The 11,004-nt window shown below is 33.2% G+C and overlaps 1 long non-coding RNA gene across 1 annotated transcript; it reads left to right on the top strand.

Annotated features, from left to right (window-relative positions):
- Window positions 1-3,092: 3,092 nt before the first annotated feature.
- Window positions 3,093-6,954, top strand: LOC143065342 (uncharacterized). The gene is made up of 2 exons (XR_012975450.1): window positions 3,093-4,258; window positions 4,292-6,954. It is a non-coding gene; the product is annotated as an uncharacterized LOC143065342 (long non-coding RNA).
- Window positions 6,955-11,004: the final 4,050 nt, after the last annotated feature.

The raw sequence follows: 11,004 nt of genomic DNA on the forward strand, positions 1-11,004 counted from the left end.
TGCTGCTTGAATAATTTCACCATAAAAATTTGCTATTGTATTTTTACATATAGGGCAGCCATTTTCTGTTTTCTACAATACCACTTTGGTTTTCAAATTAAAAGAGGGACGAAAGATACCAAAGGGACAGTCAAACTCATAAATCTAAAACAAACTGACAACGCCATGGCTAAAAATGAAAAAGACTAACAGAAAAACAATAGTGAACATGACACAACATAGAAAACTAAAGAATAAACAACACGAACCCCACCAAAAACTAGGGGTGATCTCGGGTGATCCGGAAGGGTAAGCAGATCCTGCTCCACATGTGGCATCCGTCGTGTTGCTTATGTGATTACAAAATTTTAATCCGGTATATAGTCTAATTCGGTAGGTCACATTCATAAAAGGGAAGGGAATTGAAGTTACGACGTAAGGAACATATCCGATATCATTTGTGAAACGGTTATTCCATAACGGTCAACCAACTCGTGATGGCGTCCGTAAAATTTACGAAGGGATGATTTCAACTTCACCATTTGGAACTCTTGGTTTAATAGCTTCCTTGTGAGCAGCAACCCTCTATCAAGAAAATCATGATAGGAAATGCAAGCACGGGAATATCGTATCAATTGGGAGATATATACCCCGTATGCAGGTAGGTGTTGCTTTTCTACTTTTGTTGCCTATATTGATTGCTTTCATTGAACAGATTGAACAAAATAAGCTGAACTGTACTGTTTATGTATGTGATAATGTGTGAATGTTGTATCATATTAAACCAATTTTCACTTTAAATAAAACAAAAAAAAAGAAAATAACTTTGCTTTTTAAAAGACGCTTTATGCGAAAGAAAAAAATATAAAATAACCACCAACTTTTGAGATCGAGATTTTCCATGGCTATTTCAAAGTAAGGAACAATATGTTTAATGTCACGGCCGACACTCGGCTAACCGAGAGATTGGTCGGTTAATCTATATTGAGTATGCGGCTATATCGGCGGTTGGTCTGTTAATCGGGTTGGCTAAAGTCTGTTAATCAGGTGTTATCGAGAAAATCATTGAAAGTTCAGCATGTTTCATTGTATAACTTTCTAAATATATTTTCATCATAAAAAGTATTCATGTCTAACAAAACAATTCAATGTACTGAATTCAGTGGCGTATTTATTATTTGTCTAGCTTCGTTGCACGATCTATAAAATGAAAAGGCGGGTTACTCATCAATAAATTTATACACATTTTACACACATAAAATGTACACAAAATGACACATTGGTTAAATTAACTTGCATTCAATATTTTGAACATCGAAAAAAGAAAGGCATTATGTTTATTAACCATATTGATATCATTGTGTGAAAAATCTACACGAAAATCTGTATTTTGGTGACATAAATCAATCTTTATTTAAAACATGGTCTGTTAATGGGTCGGATGTATAAAACCCGGACTGTTAATTGGTCTGTTAAGAGTTATGAATGGCATTTTATTGCTATATGGGGTGTTATCGGATCAATTGAGTAGGCTCAAGACGATCGGCTAAAATATACGAAAACAACACATGAGCAATGAAACATAACATATACGGAAACAACACATGAAATTGAAAATTGATAAAAATGGTTTCAAAAAGTGTAATATTAAAGTAATATTAATTTCATCCAAGAATGATCTCAAATATCATGTTGATTCTGTTTAATTGTCATGAATGACACAAATTTGTCATCTACATTGGTAACAGTATATAAATCAGAGATAAACGTCGTAATGTAACTTAACATCAGTAAGTAAAATATATTGGGATGACAAAATATGAAAAATAAAGAAAGAATAATGAGTAAGATAAATAAAATGTAGAAAAAAATGACATAACAATTTAAAGAATACAGAAATAAACAATACCCCCAATCCGGACCCTCATGGTATACACGAGAATCTGGATGGAAACCGAATATAGAATAATATATAAGGACAATAGAGAGTGATACATTGCTAAAAACGAAAGAAAAATAATACTTGTTTAAGAATACCACAGTCTCACATGAAACACCGATGGCTGTTGAAACAGTAACGGATTGCGATGTACTTATATTGGTGACAACTTCTAGAAGTTTACATGCGGACAACTATAGTGCCATTTCGCGTTTTCGCCCTATAGAATATGAAAGGCGAAATCGCGAAAACGCGAAATGGACTTCACCGACCACCATAGACAGCTGTAGTTCTCCTCTGCACTTATGTAGAAAGGAACTAAACGGAATAAAATGAATTGAAACTTTAAATAACCAAATGTAGCTGCATTCGCTCCTTTCCGTTTACTTCTTTATTAGTGATTTAATTTGTAAACAACATATCATTAAGTAATAGAAGAAAAGAACCAATTGGATGATGCTGACGAATTAGGGTTTAACGTCCAGTGACAAATATCATGTTCATATGTGAACGAGAACACGTTATGTGTACCCTGTGTTGTATTAGAAAGACACTTTCAGTCGGAATTGAGAACGTGCTACTTCGAACATGCAGACACAAAAATTAAGGCTGATTGAAAACGTCAATAAAAAATTCATGTATATTCCAGAGGCCAATCCATATCACGCTATATTGAAGTGACACGCACTTCAATAAAATGCAAAGAAAGTCAAAATAAAAATGCTCTTTCTAGGATACTGTGGCACCGTATTGTCATTTTTGTTTACTCAGGAACATCTCATTCTTAAATTTTTCAAGGGGAAAATATAAATGTAGCAAAATTATTGTCGTGGCTAAATAACTCTTAACTGACACAATTTCAATTGTCCAACCCATTAACAGACTTTATTCCCAAAATTTTCACTAAAACGTGGTATTACTCACGTTATTTTACAATTATGAAATATTTACTAATGTCAATTTATTTTTTAGAACCACAGTACTCTTTTTTGTCCTTTAAATGATATCTAAATTTGTTTGTTTCGCATTTTATTAAACAAATTGCTATGCGTAAAGGCATAAATACTACATACTTGCGCGACGCCTTTTCGTTTTACTGAAAACTGCGCAGACTAAGAAATGTTTTTACAAGTGCAAAATGTTCTATGATAGATATCATTTTGTCAGACACTTTTCTTTTTTAGCTCACCTGGCCCGAAGGGCCAAGTGAGCTTTTCCCATCACTTTGCGTCCGGCGTCCGTCGTCCGTCGTCCGTCGTCGTCCGTCGTCCGTCGTCCGTCGTCGTCGTCCGTCGTCGTTAACTTTTACAAAAATCTTCTCCTCTGAAACTACTGGGCCAAATTACACCAAACTTGGCCACAATCATCATTGGGGTAACTAGTTTAAAAAATGTGTGGCGTGACCCGGCCAACCAACCAAGATGGCCGCCATGGCTAAAAATAGAACATAGGGGTAAAATGCAGTTTTTTGGTTATAACTCAAAAACCAAAGCATTTAGAGCAAATCTGACAGGGGTAAAATTGTTTATCAGGTCAAGATCTATCTGCCCTGAAATTTTCAGATGAATCGGACAACCCGTTGTTGGGTTGCTGCCCCTGAATTGATAATTTTAAGGAAATTTTGCTGTTTTTGGTTATTATCTTGAATATTATTATAGATAGAGATAAACTGTAAACAGCAATAATGTTCAGCAAAGTAAGATCTACAAATAAGTCGACATGACCAAAATGGTCAGTTGACCACTTTAGGAGTAATTGCCCTTTTTAGTCCATTTTTAACCATTTTTCGTAAATCTTAGTTATCTTTTACAAAAATCTTCTCCTCTGAAACTACTGGGACAAATTAATCCAAACTTGGCCACAATCATTATTGGAGTATCTAGTTTAAAAAATGTGTGGCGTGACCCGGCCAACCAACCAAGATGGCCGCCATGGCTAAAAATAGAACATAGGGGTAAAATGCAGTTTTTGGCTTATAACTCAAAAACCAAAGCATTAAGAGCAAATCTGACAGGAAGTAAAATTGTTGATCAGGTGAAGATCTATCTGCCCTGGAATTTTCAGATGAATCGGATAATCGGTTGTTAGGTTGCTGCCCCTGAATTGGTAATTTTGAGGAAATTTTGCTGTTTGTTTTTGTTATCTTGAATATTATTATAGATAGAGATAAACTGTAAACAGCAATAATGTACAGCAAAGTAAGAACTAAAAATAAGTCACTATGACCAAAATAGTCAATTGACCCCCTAAGGAGTTATTGCCCTTCATAGTCAATTTTTAACAATTTTCTTAAAATTTGAAGATTTTCAATAACATTTTCCACAGAAAGTACTGTTATAGGTAGAGATAATTGTAAGCAGCAAGAATGATTAGTAAAGTAAGATCTACAAACACATCACCATCACCAAAACACAATTTTGTCATGAATCCATCTGTGTCCATTGTTTAATATTCACATAGACCAAGGTGAGCGACACAGGCTCTTTAGAGCCTCTAGTTTATTTGGTTCTTATAACATGCCAAAAATCTGTATATTTAATAGAGTTTAACATTAAATTAAGCGTTTTACTCTTAACAGGCGTATCGCCCATATAGCCGCATACTCAATATAGATTAACCGACCAATCTCTCGGTTAGCCGAGTGTCGGCCGTGAATGTGCAACAGTACAAATATTTCAATTATTTTTAAAGTCAGAGTCGATCACATGTTTTCTGTATTATGTTTTAATTTTTAAACATTTAAGCCAAGAACTACAATACTGGAAGTTTATACCTTAATTCTTGAAAACTTATATAGAAAATTAGAAATATGTTTCCTTATGAAACTTTTATACTTTTACATGAATGTGTTGAATGTATAAATTTTATTGTGTTACATCAATTAACAATGACTGCTGATCGCCACTGTGTCCAACAACTCGTACCCGCCTGCGGTTTTATAATTTAATGTCATCGGATCGGGAATAAAATGTGAAATAAACCAGGAAATTGTCACAATTAGTGACAAAAAAATGATTACTACAGATTTTAAGATTTGAAATGTCAAAATTTCGTATTTTTACTTCGTCCCTAATACACTTTCGTATACATGCATATATAGAAACGACCCTTGTTAGTTTTTGAATATTTTTCTTTAAATATTAATTATAATTATTGATATAATGGAACATACGATATTTGTTTAGATGATATTCAAATTAAAAAGGCATTACAAACAAGTGAGAAAAACATAAACAAAATAAGAACAGTTTAAGTTCTTAAAATAAATGATCATAAATATATAAATAAAATAGATTATGTATTCATATATATATACACTTATGTGCAGCATAGGTGACTTTATGGTACAATGAAAGACTAAATTTTAATTGTATTCAGTCTTGTGTTATCATGTTTTGTAAATTTTAGAAATATGTAGAAAATAGTTACGGATGGTACATATGTGATTATCTAACTTGAATCTCTTTGGAATTTTGCAATTGATAAGGGGGCGCTACTTCAAGCACATGATTTAATATCCAGCCTCTTTTCCAAATAGCTGCCAAAGGAAGAACACACAGAAATTTGGTGACATTCAATTTTCATAAAATATTTTAATTTCAGATTTAAGAAAGATGGATACAACCGAGAAAATACAAGTGTCAGAGATGGGGCATACAAGAATATGTATTTCGGAAAAGCACAATAAATAAATAAAATGATAAAAAACGAGGTTGAAAAATCATCGAAATTTATCTTTCGGGATCATGACACGACACATAAATATTCATGCAAAGATAAATTTATTTCCGATGGAGTACATCTGAATACTCTGGCAACACATTTTTGAACATTAAAACTTAAATTCACGAAAAAGCATATAACCCGGTCAAAGTCTGTAAATTGATTCTTGAAGACATTTAAATGACACATAATATAATATAAACAAAAACATAAATATATTACTATAAAAGGGCAAAAAGTTGACCGGAAGTCACCATTGTACACAAATGTTGAAGTGAAATTTTCAACTTTGAATTAAAATTCACAAAAATATAAAATGCCCGGTCAAAGTCTGTCAATTGATTCTTAAAGACATTTAAATGACAAATAACATGATATAAAGAAAAAAAATAAATATATTACTATAAAAGGGCAAAAAGTTGACCGGAAGTCACCCTTGTATACAAATATTGAAGTGAAATTTTCAACTTTGAATTAAAATTCCCAAAAATATAAAAAGCCCGGTCAAAATCGAGAACAAGATTCGAAAAGACAATTTAATAACAAATGATTTGATATAAATAACAATAAAAATATATCAAACTAAAATTGCAAAAACTTGACCTGTTGCCTAGCTTGTGTTTTAATCTTGACCCCCCTTTTATGGAAAAAAAAAAATGACTAAAACTAGATATAAAATACTTGCTATTTTTATTTCATTTAATCAAATTTCAATAGTATATCATTTCTGAAATTTCATGTGTTCCATTTAGACATTAACAACCCTCCTCCTTTTTCACCCGGGTTTGGGACCGGTACGTCTAAACACTGCTAAGGACTCCTTAGTGCACTAAGACTATACAATGCCACTAAGGACTAGGAGGACTACTGTTATACATGTTATTTTTACATATTATGTTAGAGATTGATATTTAATGCATAAATGTCAAATTTTATAGAAAAATAATCATAAATAAAAAAGATCTTCAACATTTTCTAGGCACGTGCCCATTTTTCTTTGATATACCGAAAATCAATGAACCGATTGACACGTGCCAAATAATATAACAACTGATTAAACAATCATATTCTTTAATTTAAGTAATTAACAATTGTATCGAAAAGATTAATACTTGATTATCATGATAAAATGTGTTGTTTTTATTTAAAATGATTAAAAGGACAAATAATTTTGCTTTTGTTTCATTTATTTCCCGACAAAGTTACTTGCCATAGGTTTTATCTTTGATGTGCGCCAACTAATAAGTAAGAGTGTGGTCAGCTTGGTAAAATGTTTATGTAAGAGACATGAAGACAAAATAAATATATATTTTATAACTTTTTTGTTTTTGTTTTAATTCCGACAAAGATGCGTGTATATACAAATGGCTTCACTAAAACATGAGTAAAAACTATAAATCATGATGTACGAATAACGATTGAATTGAAAAAAAAAAATACACAAAAGAACAATTCCTTGACATGGCACATTTCATAAAATCAGGTGCCAATTCTAGGTTATAATACACCCATTTTTCACTTCCGCGTTTTCCACTTCCGCGTTTTAGACCCTCCCTCTGAACAGCACTCGAAAATTTTCAATCGTAACTACTCGGCCATTCTCGCTACGCAGTACAATAGCCTCGTATGCACTACGGAGAAATTCTTCTTAAATTGTTGGCCGGAATTGTAGTGATCCGCGACACAAAGAAGTTCTATCCTCCAGGTGGCGCTATAATTTGGTTACATATCACAGTAATCAAGAACTTTAACTCTGCCAAATATTTTGGCGCGAAAGAAGGAGCAAAGTAAATAAGTAATGGTAAAAAATTTGTACCATTCCAGTCGAAAAAATATAAAATTCAATCGGATCGGAAAATTTTCCGGACAGGAGCAAGTTAAATCAGTAGTGGTAAAAAAAATGTACCAGTCCAGTCGAAAAAATATAATTTTGAATCGAATCGGAAAATTTTCCGGACAATGATTCCTCCGCCTAATGCATACGAGGTTATTTCTTCGTGCAACCAGAAAGGCCGAGTTGTTCCGATTGGAAAATTTTGTAATATTTTGTAAACTTCCGGTGGATAATCGCAACAAAATGACAATGATGCATAATCATTGTTCAAGTGACACTAACCATAAATTAATACAAGATAACATCACAAAGCGGAAACTTGCATTATTGAATACAAACAAACAATTCTAACGGTTGAGTATCGTCCAGATTTAATTATTCAAACAGGTTAACAATAACATGAATAATCGAGCTGAAATACAAAGAAAAATTATAGACAAATTCAATAACACAAAATAGTCCTATAATATTATTTATGATTGAAAGTATTGTATTAAGTTAACATTAGTATATTACAGACAATGCCTCCAAAAAGACAATCCTCGTATGGAGCAGCATGTGCCATTAACAAAATGAAGACTGCTGCCCAGAGGAAGAAAACTTCAACCGCTATACCAAGTGGCCCTTCAATCCCCCCAAATAATGCAACAGTTATATCACCAGATGTTATGGAGGAGTTGACTAATAGGGTAACAGAAAGGGTAGCTAGCCGTATGGAAAGGAGGATGGAGGAAATTTTCGACAAGATAGCTTCAAAAAATAATGGCAATTCCACAGGCACTTGTCTCAGAAATTTTTTTTCCTATATACCTTAATATAACACAAGGTACTTAACTAAATTTTTTGAAAATTTTTTTGAAAAATGACCCCCAGTCCCGAATTCCCGTTATTTTTCGATTTCCGCGTTCAACCAATGAGAAACCAGTATAAAATTACATGCGGACTGGGTGTTGCCAAAGTTTGAGACGAATGCAAAAAAAATCCCGTTGACCGACTTCTGAGACCTGCTACTAATGATCCCGACAACAATGATAGTCGTGTCATATACCATTGTGTAGATAAATCAATTTAGATTTACGGCATATTAAGTTTAAGTAGGTTTGACAACCGAGAAATCGAAAAATAACGGGAATTCGGGACTGGGGGTCATTTTTCAAAAAATTTAGTTAAGTACCTTGTGTTATATTAAGGTATATAGGAAATTTTTTTTCTGAGACAAGTGCCTGTGGGCAATTCAGATCTTCAGGCGGCTGAGGTCCAAAGTCATGTGGACAATCTGAACAGAAACATCCAAGGTAATGGAGAGCAAAACAATGACAGTAACAATTTAGTTGGCAGCCCAGAGGTTCTGGCTGTACAACCAAATGTTGATAAACAAATTGTTGGGGGACAATCAGCCTTTGTTAGTTGCTCACTCAAACCAGGGGAAAACATAACAGATAAAATAAAACAACAGATCTGGGCCGGACAGTTTATTAACTTCAATTCCCTATTGGAAAATGATGAGACAAAATACAGATTACAACTGGTTCATGGGGCGGACAACCCCGAATTGTCCGTTACAGAAGAACGAAACAAGAAAACATTAACTCTAAACCAATGGTTATCACTTCAGCCTGGAATAAATTTACATCAATAATTTTCACTAAAACCCCTGAATTAGGGTCTGTAATTCCCCACCATATAGAAATAATCATGGAAATGTCACGAGAAGGGGGAATTGGCAATTTTATGATATTGAATTTAGGAAATTAATAGAAAGAGGAGAAGCGCAATGGGGGAGTACACACCTAGAACTATATTTAAGAGCAAAATTACAAGGAAAGGTTATAACTGGGAATGACAATAACAAAAGTAGAAATACTCGCTGGCCAAGTGGAGTATGTTTTTCCTTTCATAAGGGTTTAGAATGTAAGTTTGGTGATAAATGCAAGTTTCAACCACTCATTTTTAACATGCAAAAAACCAGTTCAGCTCCCTTATAAGTTCACACAAGACAGTAATTAATAATTGGCCTGATCCAACTGATTCATTCATTATCAATAAGGTACTGAAATCAGTGCACTAGGGAAGAAATCAAGATATGAGACTTCCAATCACTAGTACGATTTTGAATCAATTAATAGATGCATCGAAACAGACAATATCTAATAGGAATGACCAACTTCTATTCAAAGCAATGTTCACCCTAGCATAACATGCTCTTTTAAGAATGGGTGAGATGACAGTCAACAACAAAAACTACAATTTTCTAACCTTCAGTCATGTTTATTTGTCTCACAACTGATCATGTAATGACATATTTTGAGAATGAATTACTGCCGTTTATTATTTTATATTTTGTACAGGGCTTGTGGGTCACAGCTCATTACATATCGCATAAAGAATAACAGTTCATATTATATGGAAACAGTGAACAAATGGGAAAGGGGAATTATGACGCTCATTTAAGCTGATACCAGGACGACCTGAAACCAGGAATTCATGCGTTTACCATTGAGATGACCAAATATTACTCAGAGGAAGTTGACAGAAGCCAACTTGCCAGGACTGTTAAAATTTCCCATTTGCATTTAGTTATATGAGACAGTAAAATTATAAGAATATATTAGGTAATACAGTTATTTGTGAAACAATTTCTGTAAATTGTCTTCTTTATCATATGTTGTTTTGTATTAAGGAGATACACTGTTCATGCTGTTAGGACACACTGTCTGTAAATTGTGTCTTTTTATTATTTTGTGACTTGTGTCAAGAAGATGCATTGATAGGACACAGTGTACGTTAATTGTGTATTTTTAGTATATTTTTCGTTTTGTATAAGTTAGATACGTTGATAGGACACAATGTCTGTAAATTGTGTCTTTCTAGGACAATTTAGTTTGTATCAAGTAGATACGTTAATAGGACACAGTGTCTGTAAATTGTGTCTTTTTAGTATAAGTTGTTAGGACACAATGTCTGTAAATTGTGTCTTTTTAGTACATGTTGATAGGACACAGTGTCTGTAAATTGTGTCTTTTTAGTATATTTTGTTTTGTATCAAGTAGATACGTTGATAGGACACAATGTCTGTAAATGGTGTCTTTTTAGGATAATTTAGTTTGTATCAAGTAGATACATTGTTCGGACACAGTGTCTGTAAATTGTGTCTTTTTATGATAATTCAGTTTGTATCAAGTCGATATGTTGATAGGACACAGTGTCTGTAAATTGTGTCTTTTTAGTATACGTTGATAGGACACAGTGTCTGTAAATTGTGTCTTTTAGTATACGTTGATAGGACACAGTGTCTGTAAATTGTGTCTTTTAGTATACGTTGATAGGACACAGTGTCTGTAAATTGTGTCTTTTTAGTATACGTTGATAGGACAGTGTCTGTAAATTGTGTCTTTTAGTATACGTTGTTAGGACACAGTGTCTGTAAATTGTGTCTTTTTAGTATACGTTGATAGGACACAGTGTCTGTAAATTGTGTCTTTTTAGTATACGTTGATAGGACACAGTGTCTGTAAATTGTGTCTTTTAG

Source organism: Mytilus galloprovincialis, chromosome 2, assembly GCF_965363235.1.
Source record: "Mytilus galloprovincialis chromosome 2, xbMytGall1.hap1.1, whole genome shotgun sequence".
Taxonomy (NCBI): Eukaryota; Metazoa; Mollusca; class Bivalvia; order Mytilida; family Mytilidae; genus Mytilus; species Mytilus galloprovincialis.